A 19,176-nucleotide genomic window follows, 5' to 3' on the forward strand; every position below is an offset into this window, starting at 1 on the left:
CACAAAATATTCAACATGGCTAGGCACTGGTGGCTCAAGGATGTAATCTTCGCTAGTTAAGTGGCTAAGATGTGAAGATCACAGTTCAAATCCAGCCTGCATATGAAAGTTCATTAGATTCTTATCTCCAATTAACCACCAGGGCAAATGGAGTTCCAGTTCAGATTGTATGTCAAGCACTGGCTTAGGACACAAAAACATCATCCAGGCCCTGAGTTTAAGCCCTGGTATCAACAGAAACAAAAATATAAAATAAAACATGGAGTTAGATATTTTATAATGAAGCATAATTTAATGTACTCTACATTGTTAGAAAGACTAGATTTCTGGATTAGCTTTATAACCTACCATAATAAGTGATGTTGTCGACTTATTGAACAGAAGTGTTGATTCAGATTTACAAGTTTGAAGGTTTCAGTGTATGTTCAGTTGGTTTTATTGCTTTGGGAGCCTGTGACAAGACAATGGCAAGGTGGCGAGTATGTCAAAGAGAAAAGCTTTTGACCTAGACTGATTAAAAGATAAAATAAGAAAGTAGTTGAGAGTCTATATTCTCATAGCTTACATGCTGAAGAACTTAATCTCCAGAACTATTCAGATATTCTCCACAGTCTGGGAGGAAATAGAAAATCATTTTTCTTTAACACATAGATCTTTCTGGGGCATTCTAAAACCAATTGGCAACACCTTCACAAATGATAATGACTTGTCCAGGGGAAGAAGTAGGTAAATATTTCTGTAAATTCTAATCAGAACTCAGCAGACTAAATATTTTATGGAATTCCTATTAAAATATTTTCTTGCAGACAGAGTGGGTCTTTATACTACAAATGTGTGTATCTGTGTGTTTGTATGTGTGTTGTGTGTGTTTGAATAAACTAATACAACAATGTAGCAGAGAAAAGTATTAATGGGGCTGGGAAGGTGGCTCAGTGGTAGAGCACTTCCCTTACTTACCAAAAGTTTTGCATGCCAATCCAAATATATCTACCTCATTTAAGATGGCCATGGTATATAAAATTTTAAGTCCTCCAATTACGTTTCACCAAGGAAACAACATATAATATTTCTTTAAAAATACCTAGATTGTAGAACACTTTACCCAGAAAATTGAAAGAATATACTTTATGGAATTTAATTTAAATATTTAGTCACTGAAATGGATGTTCTATATCCACAACTCAGAGCCCTATTAAACTACATAATTGCAAAACTCATCTATTACCATCTTCCATGAACACAGTCCCTCATGAAAACAAACCAGATGTGGTAAACAAATTAACATGTACGCCATTGTCAAATGCAGCTGTTCTAAAGCATGGAACTGACAGAGCAATTAATGCCTGTAAACAGCTGTTTCTAAGGAGTACGGAAAGTGATTTTTCCACTATAAGTGGAAAAGTCCACAGCTGTTTCAGATTGTGTTTCATTGTTGGCATTTGTGAGATATATTTTGGAAAACACAATGAATGAAAGCACACTGTTTTGTAAAACTTTGCTGGCTGACACAGCAGGGAAAGAAAACTTTTGACATGTTTCAAATGAAAAGCCAGACAATAGGGTGGGTAAGTTGTGGTATGCAGTTTAAATACAGACTGAAGCAAACCAAAGAATGGGAAAAATTCTTTTTCCTTAAGAAATGCTTTCTGGGTATATTGTGCTATACATTATAATGGTGAAATAATCATTTCTTTGGAAAACTAAGGAAAAAACACTCACCTATTGAACTTCTTTTTAAAGTGAATCTTAAATGACAAGAAGAAGAAATTTAAATGGGTTCATATTATCCAGTATTACTTTAATTTTTGATTAAAAGTTAAAACAAACTGACAAACTATTAGTCCATGAAGATTTACAGAGTAAGTTTCTGGCATATATTTTATTTTGTTCCTCTTTTTTTTTTGGGGGGGGGGTGATATAAATATTTTATTTCAAAAAGGCAACTGGTTTTAACCATTACCCACAAAATTTGTGTAGTCATAGAGTAAGATTTTTTCTGATTAATTTAAGACAATAGTAGGCTCATTTTATGCCATCAGAAATATAAAAACCAATGACATTTTCACTGAACAACCACTAATAAAAAATCATGAAATAATATAGTAAAACTCCGTGTCAATTTTTTTTTGTTGGTTGTGGGCCTTGATCTCTGGGCCTGGGCACTGTCCCTCAGCTCTTCAGCTCAAGGCTACCACTGTACCATTTGAGCCACAGTGCCATTTCTGGTTTTAAGGCAGATTATTGGAGATAAGAGTCTCACAGACTTTTCTGCCCAGGCTGGCTTTCAACAACGATGCTCAGATCTCATACTCCTGTGTAGCTAGGATTACAGGCATGAACCACCAAAGTCCAGATCCAGGTGAATTTTTAAAAAACAAGCTTATTGAAACTTCTAGCTTTTTCCAGTAAACAATCTTATTTTTTTTCAGAATTTACTTATAACTGAGTAATTTTTAGATGTAACCGTGAATTTTTTGTTTGTTTGTTTTTGGTCCGGTCATGGGGCCTAAACTCTGGGACTGAGCACTATCCCTCAGCTCTTCAGCTCAAGGCTAGTGCCATACCACTTGAGCCACCTTCGCCACTTTCGGCTTTTTACTTTTTGCTTATGTGGTGCTGAGGAGTCGAAACCAGGGCCTCAGGCATGCAAGGCAAGAGCTCTACCACTGAGCCAACTTCCCAGCCCATAACCCTGAATTTTTTTATAGAATCAAATATAATTCTATTACTCAGTATTTCACAAAAATCCACTGTAATTGACTTTCCCCAAAAGAAATTATTACATACTGTCTCACACACTATAATCATTGCATTCTAAATAGTTTGGACCATTTCATATAAATTCTAGGTGCTATTTTACATTATAAATTCACATCTGTGGTTTTAAACTAAGGATAAAAGATTTTAGAGGTAAAATCACATATGAATATGTAGTGTGGCTCAATTAAACCAAAAATTGTGAATTCATACAGACAAAATTATTTTCTTTCCACTAAATACGTTGAAGTAATACCATTGGAAATATTGAGGCAGGAAGTGGCAGAATTCAAATCTCATCAAACAATGTCTCTCTTATTCTGCTAACCCCTGCACTAAGAAGATGTCCCTTTTCCCAGTTGTCACAAAACTTGCAGTGTCTCTCTTAGAATTCTATTTTGAAAAGTTCTAAATCACTGATTCTTTTTTTTTGTATTTTCTGTTATATAAAACAAAATATAGGCACAAAACAATTGAAATAAAATGCACACATATGTTGAAGTCATCACAGCTGGAAAAACAACCAACAAATTGGAACTTCCCCAGAACAAAAACATGTGCCCAGTTTATTTTTTAAATTACAAAACCTTCAAACATACGTTAATTTAAGTAGAGCTATAACTGTCTCTCAGAAATAAGGTTGTGTTAATTTGTAATTAAATTCATCTGGATCAACCTAATATAGAAAATCCCTTGAATGGATCAAATTGTTTAAAACAAATGAAGCTGTATATAAAGTAAGATCTGCACATATTTAAAAGAAAAAATGCTACAGTATTAAATCCCAAAAATCATAACATTCTTAAAAATTCGGAAATGCAATTAGTAATTCCAAAATATCCATAATGAGAGCTAAATACTACTGACTTAACAAGAACAAAATGTGCAAATAATAGAATCTGAGCAGTGTACATGAGTGTACATGGTTTAAAAATACTCCAAATTATACTGTTTTTAGAAGATTGAATGTGGATTATCTAAAGGAAAACATCAGCACATTATATAAATGAAATTAAAAATCTCATGAAAAGAGAGAAGAGTAGTAGTTTCTGGAAAATAATATTTTAATAAATGGTGGTCAAAATCTAGTACTGACTAAATTGTATACCTAATTAATTAGATCCAAAGAAGACCCAAGTTACTCGAGCTGATTTGAAACTGTGGCAAAGTAGTAGAATACAACTGTAACATTATTATGGATGTTGACTCTGGCATGGAATTCAGTTCTTCTTTGATCTGACAAATGAATATATGAAAGAGCATAACTTCTCCAACTAAATATCAAGACCTAACTAAACATATAACTAGAAAAGTCATCATGCAATCCGTATTGCAACTGGAATAAAAAGAAAAATCAGTCATACTGATTTTGTATTTATTTTATATGTTGGATTTTTTCAAAAATTATATCCTTTGTCTTGCATTTTTTAAACATTGTGTTAAATGATTTATATCTTGGTAACTAATTTTGGATGCCTCCTTAATATTTGTTCTGGGTTTAATATCTCACTTCAGTTCCTAACCCATGAAATCTTGTTGTTTACAAAACAAATGCTAATAACCACTGTTTTTAATACACAAAATCTCATAAGCATGATTTCAGGAAGCATAGGTTAACATTTTGATATCATGGTCTCCTGACTGATGAGGCCTATTGCATGAGTAAAGTTGTACCTACATTCCTCAGCCTAAATTTAGCCACTTAAAAAAAATGTTTATACCTTTATCTGTCACCCATCAGAGGTTAAACCAGAATATAGACTCTAAGGAAAATCATAAGGTAAGAATTGAGCTCTTCTGGATATAAAGTAAACCAAAATGCAGGATAGAGTAACTCATTCGACTAAAGTCAACTTATTTCTCTAAAACATGTTAAGCATTCCCTTACAATGTGTATTATTCTCAAGAAGGGACTGAAGAATGTGAGAAGAGGACTAAGCAAGTATTGTCTTCAAATATACATAATTTAGATTTACCTCGTTATTTCTTTACAGGAATTTTTGATAAAAACTGTTTGAATAATTGATTTCCTTGTCAGGTATAATATACTCGAGTTACATATACCAAACCGCATTCAGAAAATGGTATATGGTAATTGAGTAGAAAAATATTCTATAAATAACAAAAAGTATATACCTATAGGATAATATTTTGAAGAGTCAATTGGAAATATTCTAATATAATAATTTGAACAATTTCACATTGACAGTAATTATCTAGAATACTTTAATGCTAATTGGACAAGATTGTCCTTCTAAATGAGCAAAACCTATTTCTCCTTTTACTTTATCAGGGAAATATCTAAGCTAAAAATGGAAAATAACATATGAATCTATAACAACTGGAATGAATTTTACTTTTTATTAGCAAATATTAATTTCACAAAAGTGTTTTATTGTGTTATACACATATGTCCACATAATGCAGCTTGTTAAATTTTATTCCTTTTATTAATTTTATTATCCTATTTTTATACTTGTATTTTATTATGTCACCATACTAACTTATGAAATATTTGAACATATTTACTCCACAATATTTCTCTTCATCTCATCTCTTACTTTTTTCCAAACTTATTCAGTTCCATCTTTACACGTGGGTCATTCATTTTATTTTCTTGGTCTAGAGTCTGCATATGAGAAATCTAATATTTGTTTTTCAAAGTATCGCTAATTGCTTTAATATGAAGGTTTCCAATTCTATTTTCTTGAAGATGATATAATTTCATAATTATGTGTGGCTAAATAGTATATCATTGTGTGTGTGTGTATATATATATACATATATATATATGTTACAGTTTCTCTCTTCAATGAGTGATTAAGAAACGTAGTTAATTCTGTAGTTATTTATGCTTTTTTATGTGGGAGAAGGAAGGATGGAAATAATGATGTTTGGAATAAGAAACATGCTCTTTAGACAGGCACTCTACTATAAGGATACAGGTGGACCCGTTGCAACAATGTTGCAACAAGTTGTCATGTTGAAAACGAACTTTACAACATTGGTGCAGGGTGGGGAGGACTGGGTGAGGGGTGGGGAGAGGTGGGAAGGGATGAGAAGGGGAAACAAAGGAGGAGGCTACAATGCTTGATAAGAAATATATTCATTATCTTGCCCATCTAAGTGTAACCCCTCTATACAGCATTTTCACAATAAAAAATAAATAAAAATTTTAAAAAAAGAAACATCTCTCATCTGCTCTTTCATCAGTATTTCAATAATGCATTGTATTTAAAAATAAAATATAATTACATTTGCAAAGGTTTTCTTTTTCAGTATATATATATATTATTTTTATTACAATTTTACCTTTAGTATGTCATGTGAGTATGGGGATGTATGTGAGCATGAAAATCTAGGCATGTTTGTACATGCAGCTGACTCAAAGGAAACTGGGTGTATGTGAGATACAGGATTCAAATGAAAGTTTGAGACCTGTAAGTTGCTAAATTGATGTATATGTCCAGTTTGTGGAGTGTGATTTCAAGATCACATTTGGGTAGGTTTTATACCAAGTAAGTAGATGTTTCTAATCCAAAATCATAAGGAATAAAACAACAACTCTGTTTCATAATCATTCAGTCTTAGTACTCCAGACATTGTAATAAGTGGATAAAATGATTGAAAGTATGGTGGGTCAGTAGTAAGCCTTTAGACACTCTACATTTTCCCCAAAATCTTCAGATGTACTCTTTGGATATAAATTAAAAGTATATTTATCAACATACAGATATAATATGATCTTATATATGTAAATATATGTATATATTATAAATACATCATATATTTACTTATATTTTAAATGTTTATCACAAATATTGATTTATATCTAAATGTATTTCATCTCATCATAGACACATAGACAGACAGACAGACAGACAGACTGACAGGCAGACAGACAGACAGACAGACAGACAGACAGACAGACAGACAGACAGACAGACAGACAGATAGATAGATAGATAGATAGATAGATAGATAGATAGATAGATAGATAGATAGATAGACAGATAGATAGATAGATGGATGGATGGTCAGTCGTGGGGCTTGAACTCTGGGCTTAGGTGCTGTCCAAGTACTCTTCAGATCAAGGCAAGAGCTCTGCCTCTTGAGACATAGCGCTATTTCCAGTTTTCTGGTAGTTATTGACGATAAGAATCTCATGGATTTTCCTGCCTGAGCTGGCGTTGAACCATGATCCTCAGATCTCAGCCTCCTGAATAGCTAGGATTATAGGCATGAGCCACGGGCACCCGACTATACTTATATCTGAGATTTGTTAGTGGAACGAAAGGTACAGAAACTATTATTCTTATCATGAAAGGACTTCACACTGACAGGTATAATTACAAGAAGAAAAACAATAACTATTCACAGTTGCACAAAAATACCTTAGGTGCCTAGCAAGACAGCATGCGTTTCCAGAAAATGCATGTGGTGTGAGCAGTTTGCAACCCAAGCGCCAGTGGAAGATATTGGACCCTAAACAAACCTGACAATTGCATAAACACCGCCCTCTATGACATATTTAGCAAGGCCTATCTTAGAGATTCTTTTTAGGGACATGATGAAAAAATTTATAGTTTAGTTGCGATTATAGAACTCTTTTACACATATCACTCAACCATTAACTATATTTAACATAGTTCCTATTGCTCTAACTTATATTTTCTTGGCTCAGTAAACTGTTTTTTGTTTGTGACAAATTAGCTGTTCAAATACATAGACATGGGTTTTTAATATTTTTGAAATTACTGTCTGTATAGTGTTGTATGAGATGAGCTTCTCTTTACCATATCAGGAATAAACTTAATCTGATTCAAACGTGGAAAAAGGTAGCTTGTTCTCTCTCCTAGAAAACCATCTATATAAACTTCTTTACATATAAACAGACCCTCATTTACTTGCAAATGTCTGTCAGTGAGTCTAACCTAACTCACCCAAATGAGGTGAATTCTTTTCTCATGCTTCCTTTACATTAAAAAATGGTAAGAACTGTTCAGTAATGTGCATACTTTTTAGTATGAAGTGTGACTCCCATTTTAAATAATATAAATCAATTAGAGGAATTAGTTTAAGATGTGAAAGAGCCTTAAAAAGAGTCTTGGACCTTGAAAATTTTCCTGGGTATGAATTTTTGGAGAAATATCCCTTTTCAAAGACAAAGGACCCATTTTTTAAAAAAAATATTGTTCTGGTACTGGGGTTTGAACTCCTGGCCTTGACCTCTATCTGGGCTTTAATTCTCAATGTTTGCTCTACACCACCTGAGCCACACCTTCACTTCTTCCATTTACCACAAGTGGAGAAAAGAATCTCTTAGGTTTATCTACTTGGAATAGCTTCGAATTGCAATTGTCAAATTTGAACCTACCAACTATCTAGGTGTAAGCCACTGGTGCTGTGCTAGAACTCACTTCTTAAGAATAAAAAAATATCACAAAAAGAGGAGAAAAAAACATTTGTTCAATTATTTATGTGTTGTCTGATAAACCTAATCACTTGCTACTGGAAGAGAAAAAGAGAAAAGTTAGAGATGAATATGCAGGAGAGAGACACAAAGAAAGAAGAAAGGAAGGGAGGTTAAATGAGGGGAGGGGAGTGGAAGAGAGGATACGAGAGGACCAGGTAGCTGAGTAGAATTGTCTACTCCTCACTTAGGTTTTGTTGGACAATCAGTACCTTTGCATTTATGTAGCCAAAGCTATTATGTTTGGTATTAGTAAGCTGGGATATAAAATACCAGTTTACGGGTAATAACCTGTAAGTGTGCTTCCTTCTGCACCAAGGAAGCCACAGTTAGGTTACTGTCAGAGAGAAGGCAAGAGGAAGCAATTTAAGTGATTCTGAGAAACAATAATTGACATGCCAGGAATGCTCCCTTGTATGGTGAAGTCAAGCATCAATCTTGTTCCATGCTCCAGTCTTCCTCTCAACAAGAAAAGCAGAAACAGAAGAAGAAGGAGATATCTGAGTAATGATCATCACTCTGTTTACCCTCATCCCTTGGTTTCAAAAAAAATAAAGTGAAAGGAGACTTAACCTGAACTAGTGGGGAAAATGGGAGGAAAAATTTCAGTCTAACTTATTGTGACACTTTTAAAATAATTGGAGCAGCATTTCAAATACTGAAATAAAACATTTTAAATTATTAACAGAAAGTAATTTGAAATTTATCGAAAATTTAGAAGACTAGAGGGCTCACTACATAGTGTAAACTGAAAATTAAAACTGATTCCTGCTTCTATCATCAGAAATTGAAGAACGTCCCTAAACTTCCAATACTAGGTAAATTACCCTTGATATTCACTTATACTGTGTGAATATAATTCAGAAAATATGACTTTAAATTTAGACTTCTGAAATGACAAGCGATGGGAATTCATGATAGATAACATAATGGTAAGAGCATGGAAATTATTTCCCTTCCAACTTCAGTGTGTAGAGAATAAAAATGCTCTATTGGATGGCCCTGAAAGTCCAATTCTAAATTTAGGACAGAAGGTGAATAGTAAAGGAGATCTATCTTAGCCATTCTGAGATTAGTTTTGTGGAGAAATATACTCATTTATGTAGGTCAAACCTGGAAGAGAGGATGTGGCAAGCCCATAGCCAAATGCCAAAGTAGAGATGTCTAACAAAATACCATGAATTTGAAACAAGTCTTAAAAGGGGATCTGGGGTAAAAGGGAGTAGAGTAGAAGAATGGAGAGGGAAATGGTGGACTAATACATTCATAACATTCAATGTACACGTCAGAATGTAAGTAGGAAACATGAAGGGATAGGTGGGGATGGGGTAAGGGAAGGAAGAAAAATGTGAAGTTTGACAATAATCCAGATGCGCTGTATATTGAAATGCACGTACACTCTATTCAACACTGACATGATGAAGCAAAACCCCTCTGCACAATTAGCTAAACATAAAGTTTTTGAAGTTTTAATATTCAGAGACCAGAAGCATAAACCTTTAGAGATTAATAAGAAGAGAATTGGCATATTGTTGAGGCTTGTTTCCCTTTCAATATACAAAATTTAGCGTGTCAAGTCTGCTGAAAATGTAAATTTTATTTTGCCTATTCTTTTATGCAAATTGCTTAAAATGTAGAGAACCAAATTCCAATATCCCTTCATTTCCAATAAAAAAAAGTCTTATGCACCTTTAAGTTTCTCAGTTATTTCTAAATACCTTAATGCAATGCATTATTGGAACTAATTTGATTCCATATTTAAATTTATTGTTTTGCTGTTGTTGTGAAAGTACTGCACAAAGGGGTTTCAATTACATGGGCAAGATAATGACTACATTTCTTATCAAGCATGGTAGCTTCCTCCTTTGTTTCCCCTTCCCATAACTTCCTGTCCTCTCCCCACTCCCCAACCAATCCTCACCCCCCACCAAAATTTTAAAGTTTGTTTTCTACATAATGACTTGTACATCTCATTGTTGTAATGGTCAAACTGTAGCCCTATTATTTAAACGATTTGCTTTTTCCCTTCCCCTTCACAAATTATAACAACATCAAGTACAGTGAAAGCAGGGTTTTTTACAGTGGGGGAGGGACATACAAAGCAAAAAAGAAATAATCTTATAAATGTGTTAGAAACAATCGCATTACAGGAAAAATAAACAATTGAATATATATCTTAGGTTTCATTTCCCTAACATCAACTTGTCTGACAGTTTGTCTCAGACATAGACTAGTTATTGCAAATAAGGGAAAACATGGCACTTATTGTTTCTTTGGGCCTGGCTTACATCACTTAATATTTTTTTTTCCTAATCTTTCCATTTCCTAACAAATGGAGCAATGTCATTCTTTCTGATGGAGACATAGAATTCCAGTGTGTACATTTGCCACATTTTCGTGATCTACTCATCTACTAAGGGTCATCTGGGTTGATTCCATATATTAGCTATGGTAAATAATGATGCAATAAACATAGTTGTGCTAGAAGCTCTAGTGTGGTCTTGTTTGTGAACATTTGGGTAAATACCCAAAGTGGGATTGGTGGGTCATAGGGGAGCTCTATGTGAAGACTTTTGAGGAACCTCAATAATTAATTCCAAACTGGCTGAACAAGTTTAGACTCCCATCAACAATACATTAATGTTCCTTTCTTTCCACATCCCCTCCAGCATCTGTTGTTATTAGAGTTCTTGAATTTTGCTATTCTAACTGGCATGACGTGGTATCTCAGTGTTGTTTTGATTTATATTTCTTGTATGACTAGGGAGGTTGAGCATTTCTTCATTTGTCTACTGGCCATCCTTCTTTCTTCTTTAGAGAACATTCTCTTTAAGTCTTTAGCCCACTTATTTATCTTCTTTGAAGATTTTTTGGGGGGGATTTAATTTTTGAGTTACAGGTATATTTTAGATAAGAGACCCTTGTCCATTTTATGGCTAGTGAAGACCTTCTCCCAATCCGTAGGCTTTCTATTAATCTTGCTAGCTATGTCCTTTGCCATGCAGAAGCTCTGCAATTTTATGCAATCCCATTTGTCCAACTTTTCTTTGATTTGTTGTGTTTCCAGGTCTCTACTAAGAAAATTTCAGCCTGTGCAAACAAGACTTAGGTTTTCTCCTATTCCATCCTGTAATGTTTTCAGAGTGTCTGCTTTGACTCTGAGGTCTTTGATCCATTTGGAGTTGATTCTGGTTCAGGGTGATACATATGTATCTTGCTTCAGTGTTCTACAAGTTGTTTACCAATTTTGCCAGCACCAATTACTGAAGAAGCTGTCTTTCTTCCATTCTATTTTTTAGCTCCCTTATCGAAGATTAGATGGCTATAGTTCTGTAGGTTCATTTCTGGGTTTTCAATTCTATTCCATTGGTCCTGAGGTCTTTCTTGTGCCAGTACCAAGCTGTTTTGATTACTATGACTATGTAGTTGAATTTGAATTTGTATTGATATTCTTCCAGCACTGTTCTTTCTGTTAAGGATCATTTTTTGCTATTCAGGGTCTTTTATTGTTCCATATGAATTTTTTGATTGCCTGTTCTATTTCCTTGAAGAATGAGGTTGGAATATTGATAGGAATCACCTTGAATTTGCAGATAGTCTTCGGAAATATTGCCATTTTCACGATGTTGATCTTTCAATCCAGAAGCATGGGAGTTTTTGCTACTCTCTAAGTTCAGTTTTGATTTCTTTTTTCAGTTTTTTAAACTTTTCATCATAGATACCCTTCATTTCTTTGGCTAATTCCTAGGTATTTTATTTTTTGTGGAGCTATTACGAATGGAGTTGCTTTCCTAATTTCAGCCACACTTTTCTTATTGTTGGCATACAGAAAAGCTATTGATTTTTGAGGATTAATTTTACACCCTGCTACTTTGCCAAAGTTTTGAATCAGCTTGAGTAATTTTGGAGTGGACTCTGTGCGATTCTTTAATTACAAGAACATTTCATCTGCAAAGAGGGAGAGTTTTACTTCTTCTTTCCCTATTTGGATCCCTTTTATATTTTCACCTTGTCTTATTGTTGTAGTTAGTCATTCAAATACTAGATTGAAGAGAAGTGGAGAGAGTGGACATCCTTGTCTCATTCCTGAGTAAGAGGAAATAGCTTTAGTATTTCACCATTAAGTAAAATGATGGCTATAGGTTTGTCATATACAGCCTTTATTGTATTGAGGAATGTTCCATGGATTCCTAATTTTTCCAGAACCTTCATAATAAAGGGGTGTTGGATCTTGTCGAATGCTTTTTCTGCATCTATTGAGACGACCGTGTGGTTCTTATCCTTGCTGCTGTTGATGTGATGAATTATATTAATTGATTTGCATATATTAAACCAGCTTTGGATCCCTGAAAGGAATCCTGTTTGACCCTGATGTATGATTTTTTGGATGAATTGTTGAAGTCAAGTGGCCAAAATTTTGTTGAGAAACTTTGCATCAATGTTCATAAACAAAATGGGTCTATAGTTCTCTTTCCTTGATGAGGCCCTTCATGGTTTTGGGATGTGTGTTATGATGGCCTCATAGAATGAGTTCATTAGTGAACTTTCTCTTTCAGTTTCATTGAAGAGTTGGAGGAGTATTGGTGTGATCTCTGCTTTGAAGGCCTTATAGAATTCTGCTGTAAAACCATTTGGTCCTGGGCTTTTCTTACATGGGAGGTCTCTTATTGCTGGTTCTATTTCAATGCTTGGTATAGGCCTTTTAAGATAGTTTGACTCATCTTGGCTTAGCTTCGGCATGTCAGTATTTGCTAGGATAAGGTCCATTTCTGCCAAGTTCTCAAACTTATTAGTTTAAAGGTTTTAGAAGCATTCCCTTATAATGTTCTGAATCTTAGTTGTTTCTCTGATATTTCCATTCTTATCTCTGAGTTTATTTGGGTGTGTTCTCTTCTTTTTCTGATAAGTTTGCTAAACGTCTGTCAATTTTGTTAAATGTTTTGAAGACTCAACTCTTTGGTTTCTTGATTCTTTCTATTTTTTTTTTTACATTCCAATTCATTTAATTATGATTTAATTTTAATTATTTATTTGCATCTACTGGATTGTGTTTATCTTGCTGCTCTTTTTCAAGGAGGCTCGGATGTCTCATTAAATTGGTTTCACATCTCTCCAATTTGTTGATGTAGGAACGCAGAGGTATAAACTTGCCTTTGAATACTGTGTTTGCTTTGTCCCAGCGGACACAGCAAATTGGTGTGTTCATTTTTGTTGAATATCATGAACATTTGAATTTCCTTTCTAATCTCTTCCATGACCCACTCGTGATTCAGTAGGGTGTTGTTCAGGATCCATGTATTACATGACTTTTTTTGGTGGCTTTTGGTGTTGAGTTCTAATTTTATTCCCTTGTGGTCTGAGAGAATGCAAGGTATAACTTCAATGTTTCTGAATTTGGACAAGTTTGCTTTGTGGCCTAAAATGTGGTCTATTTTGGAAAATGTTCCATGTGCTGTGGAGAAAAACGTATTGTCTAATGCTGCTGGGTGAAATATTCAGTAGATGTCTGTTAAATCTACTTGGTTTATGCAGTTTTTTATATCTGCGGTTTCTCTATTGAGTTTTTGCGAAATTCAGCTATCTAGTGGGGAAAGTTCTGTGTTAAAGTCCCCAACAATTAATGTCTTTGGATCTATGTGGGATTTGAGGGAAAATAGTGTTTCTTGCATAAATTTGGGTGCTCCGTTTTTTGGCAAATAGATATTTAGAATTGTAATATCCTCCTGAAGGGGTAATCCCTTAATTAGTATGTACCGAACTTTTCACTAATTTTAATTAAAAGTCTATTTTATCTGATATTAGGATTGCAACTCCTTCTTGTTTATGGGGACCTTTGCTTGGTAGATTTTGTTCTAGCCTTTATAATTGAAAATGTTTGTTTTTGTGGCCAAGATGTGAATCCTGAAGGCAGTAGATAGAAGGATCTTGCTTTTTAATCCAAGTAGACACACTTTGTTGCTTAATTGGAGAATTAAGTCCGTTAATGTTGAGAGATAGAACTCAGAGCTATTTGGGAGTTCCTGCCATTTTATCCAACTTGTTAGGGGCTGCCGCAACTGTATTCTTATGGTTCTTGGATTCTCAGTTTGGGTGCTGTTTCTTGGCCTTTATTGTGGTCTTGTTGGTTTTCTCTGTGTAGGACATCTTTAAGATTCTTTTGTAGGGCTGGTTTGGTAGAGATATATAGTTTCAATTTTTCTTTGCCATGGAAGTGTTTTATTTGACCTCCGATTATTAAGGAGAGTATAGCTGGGTAAATTATTCTTGGTTGACTCGTGTTTGTCTTTACGGCATGGCTTACATCATTCTAGGCTCTTCTTGCTTTGATTGTCTCTGCTGAGAAATCTGAGGTGATTCTAATTGGTTTCCCTTTACAGGTGATTGATCTTTTCTCCATGACAACTTTAAGGATCTTTTCCTGGGTCTGAATTGATCCTGTGCATATTATAATGTGACAATGGGATATCCTGTTCTGGTCTGGTCTATTGGGAGTTCTAAAAGCTTCTTGTATCTGAATAGGCCTCTCTTTTTGCATGTTTGGGATGTTCTCTCCTAGGATCTTGTTAAACAAATTTCCTAGACCATTGACTTCTGGCTCTAGGTGCTCCTCTACACACATTTTCCTCAGATTAGGCCTTGTAATGGTGTCTTCCAAGGGTTGAATGTTGAATAGATCTATCATATTTCTTGGATTTGTCTTCAATGGTTGTATGTTCTTTCTCTATAATATCTAGGCTGTCTTCTATCCTCAGGATTCAGTCTTCTGCATGGTCTATCCCACTATCCAGACTTTCTACTTTTTTTTATTTCCTTATAGTTGTTGGGCTTTTATGGCTTCAAATTCTTTGTTGGATCTTTGTATGAAATTCTTTACTTCCTTAATTTAGTGTTCAGTGTTTATTCTCAAAAAACTTAGTTGATTAGTTATGGTTTCCTTGGACTCCCATTTCTTCTGTTGGGATCCATTCAGCATTCCCTTTGTGGACTCCCTGACTTCTTTCAGCTCTCTGTTTATGGATTGCATGAATGCCTCTAGTGATCTCTGTCTATTCTCATCCCGCTCTCTCATTTTCTGTATTACTCTTTGATTAGCTTCCTCACGTTCATGCAATTCCTGTAGTTCTCTTTGATTGATCTCAGCCTGCTCACACAATTCCTTTATTTCTTTTTGAGTGTAGTCAAACTGCTCAGGCAATTCCTTTATGTATCTTTGAGTAGCTTCCTCACGCCCATGAGCTTCCTGTTTTGATCTTTGGTTTGGCTCCTCTCTCTCCCTATGATGATCACACAGAGTCCATTGCAGGTTTTCAATCTTTTCATTTACCATGTTTACCATTAGTGTTTGTAGAGCTTTTTGGGAGCTCTCTTCTGAATTATTCATTATCTGTTCTGTCCCCTGATTATCATGAGTGGAGTTAAATGTATATGTAGAGTCCAGTTTTCTGAGGATTCACTCATCTGCCTAGGAATTCATGCTGGCTGTTGGAAAAAGAGCTCAAGTAAAGATGCCATTTAAAGCCTTATAACTTTACTCTTTACCAGGGTATTCTCTTGCTACTTTGGTTGTTGAGAGTGTCTACAAGACTAAGAATTCCGTGAGAAGAAGGGAAACACCATATGACTTATACCCAGTTGACTTGCTATCACTTGTACAGCATTTTGTAAGTCAAATCTCTCTAAAACTACCAGTTTTACGAGATAAGAGGAGTGGTAAAAGAACTCTTAGAGACAAATACATCTTCAACACATATTGTTCCAAGTATTCTGTTTAGGCATATTCAATAACTGGTGAAACTTATGTTGGCTGTAATTATGTGTCTTTCTCCATGTGTGCATGTATACATGTGTATATGTATGTGTGTGAATAGTAACATACATGTGTACATTATGGCTTATATCATCATTTATTCCTTGCTAACAAATAAAGTAAGGAATCCCTAAAGTTTTAACAGAAACTGTGTAGTTAAAGTCTTAACTCTTCACTCTGCTTCTTTACACAAAGACTTTGCAACTCCTCATTAATAAAGTTTCCATAAACTCTGAAATGTACATACTTAATGCTTAATGTCTGCTACCATAAATCTTAAAAACTTTATAGAAAAGTTTTATACTTGCCAAATAGTCCTATTTTTTGGCATATATAAGCAAAATCCCCAAAGTAAGCATATTTAAAACATTAAAACTTTTAACAAACCTTAACACTTTCTGCAATGTTCATTTTGACAGGTGCCTTGTATAGAATAATTGAATTTCTCCTCCTACACATCTCTTGAACAATAAATATCCAGAATTATTTTGTTTTTGGCATGTCTATCTTGATTTTATTCTTAAATGTGTGCTTATGTAAGAAATACATGATTCTAAAATTTCACAACAATTCTTTTGAACTTACTATTTGTTGAATTGTCTAGTTTAATAAAATCAATAAAAATTATACTTTATATATAAAAAATGTTTTATGCTCAATTTAGCATCACATACACTAACATTGGAACAATGCAGAGAAGATTAGCACACCCCAGGCGCAAGGATGACATGAAAATCCGTGGAGCGTTCCATATTTTTTACAACAGATGCTGAAAGGTATGTGGCCACAAGGGAACCGTATTGCATTCTTGGTGGGAGTGTAAACTTGTTCAACTACTTTGGAAAGTAGTATGGAGTTTCCTCAAAAGACTCCACATAAACTCCTCTATGACACAGTAATCCCACTTCTGGGGATTTACACAAATGATCATAAACAAGACCATACTAAAACTACCAGCACAACTATGGTTATTGCAACATTATTTACGATAGCTAAGGTATGGAATCAACCCAGATGCCCCATTAGATGAATGGATCAAGAAAATGTGGTATATATACACAATGGAATTCTATGTCTCCATCAGAAAGAATGTCATCTCCCAATTTGATAGGAAATGGAAAGACTTGGAAAAAAAATTATTTTGTAAAGTAAGCCAAGTCCAAATAAATATAGGTCCCATGATTTCCCTTATTTTCAATAACGAATATATGTCTTGGATAAGCAGAAAAGTTCAAAAGATATGTGCATATATCCAGATAAGATGATGTTAAAGAAATTGAACCCCAAGATAGGGACACAAGTGGATTTTTTTGTTTCTTGCTATTGTTTCTAACGTACTTATAATGTGCGATGTCATTTTTTTTTTGTTTCTTTGTATGTTTCTCCCCATGCTATAACCCCTGTTTTCTCTGTATTTGAAGTTGGTGCACTTACATCTTGTATGTATGCTTCTCTAATTTGGGGAGGGGAAGGGAAAAAATGCTCAAATAGGGATACAGGTTGACCCATTGTAACAATGAGATGCACAAGACACTATGTTGAAAAATGAACCTTACAATTTAGGCGTAGGAAGGAAGGGTGAGGGGAGTGTTCTTGTGGAGGTGGGAGGGAAGGGATGGTAGGGGAAATACAAAGGAGGAGTTAACAATGATTGTTAGGAAATATACTAGTTTCCTTGTTCATGTAAATGTGACCCCTCTGCACAGTATTATTACAGTAAAAAACATATAAAATGCTCTGAGATGGAAGAGTTTATTTCCTCTATTTTACCCATATAATATCGTTAACAAAGAAATTAATGCAGAACACTGATATGAAGGTAATTTGAATAAATGTGTTTGTGTGTGTGTGTGTGTGAGTGAGTGCGGCACCGCACAATCAAACACATGCGTGCGTGCAAACACACGCCATGCATGTATATTGGCGTGCTGAGAGTTTAAAATCAGGTCTTCAAGGTCTTGCTAGGCTTTTACTATCTAGCTACGATATAAGCTACATCTCAATTCCTGGCTCTTTGCTAATTCATTAAACTTTTTGAAAAATAATTTCATAACGTGTTTTTTTTGGCCCTGATTGTCTCCCAAGTGTTATCCACAGATCTCAGTCTCCTGAGCAAATATTCAGAGTAGATAGAATTATAGGTGTGACCAGCCAGAACAAGGCTTTTAGAATAATTTTTAAAATAAAAGAAAATTTACTTCAAGGGAGCCTGTTTTATCATCTCCTAATTTGAAAGCCTTTTGGAGTGATTTTATGATAATTTAATTTGTTTGGGGATTGTTAAAAGATAGAAAGTGATGATATTTAAAATTTTTAGCACTTTTTAAAAAAGAAACTGGAACTGTGGGACAGAAGAAATTTGGCTGTCTTCGGACATCAATTTATAAGCTCAGCTCTGTGCATGATAACCCAATGTCACCAACGCAGTCTGTGTTGAAGACAAAATGTGACAGAAAACAATCACCATGGGCAATATTTGCTACGCTCTTATTTCTTGGGCAATATGAATATTGAATTGAGAGTATAAAGAATGGAGAGATTTTACCCACCTTTTTGGTATTGCTGAAAGACTTTTGGAAACTTTGACTCATTTCCTTCCTCACTGTGTGTATCTTTGGGCCATGTACTTACTGTCTTTAACTACAATTTTTCCCAACACTACAATGGGAATAACATTAGCATTATAGCAAATGCTATCTTAAGAATTAAGAGAATAAAACTTGTGAAACACTTAACATAAACCTATGAATGATCTTTGAGTTTAGCCACCATTCTTTTTAAAATACTAAAAAGAATGTGATAAGTAGTACAGAAACCATTACATGTAGTGTGAGCAACCAGAATTAATATCTACTCACCATGTTCTGCGTCCAAGGAAGCCAGGTGTATAACTTCTTATGCTGTAAATCAAACTGGTTATCTTATGTCATGATAGTGTAAAAATATCAGGGACAGAACGATGAGGGAATGTTGTAGACTGAGGTGAAATCCATATGAAAATGTGCAAAACTGATAAAACATGGAAGTATCTGAGCAGTATGTTGTGTTTTACATCATTTAAGTTACATCGCAAAGGTAAGGAAGACCTAGAAGAATAAAATGTCTTTTTGATAGTCTATCATATGTCCTTAGAAGGGTG

General features: G+C 34.5%; 1 non-coding gene across 1 annotated transcript; it reads left to right on the top strand.

Annotated features, from left to right (window-relative positions):
• The first annotated feature begins 16,688 nt into the window (after positions 1 to 16,688).
• On the top strand, positions 16,689 to 16,795 carry LOC122097293. The gene has a single exon (XR_006145520.1). It is a non-coding gene; the product is annotated as a U6 spliceosomal RNA (small nuclear RNA).
• The last annotated feature ends 2,381 nt before the right edge of the window (positions 16,796 to 19,176 follow it).

This window comes from Dipodomys spectabilis, unplaced genomic scaffold (assembly GCF_019054845.1).
Source record: "Dipodomys spectabilis isolate Male_0828 unplaced genomic scaffold, ASM1905484v1 ptg000421l, whole genome shotgun sequence".
Taxonomy (NCBI): domain Eukaryota; kingdom Metazoa; phylum Chordata; class Mammalia; order Rodentia; family Heteromyidae; genus Dipodomys; species Dipodomys spectabilis.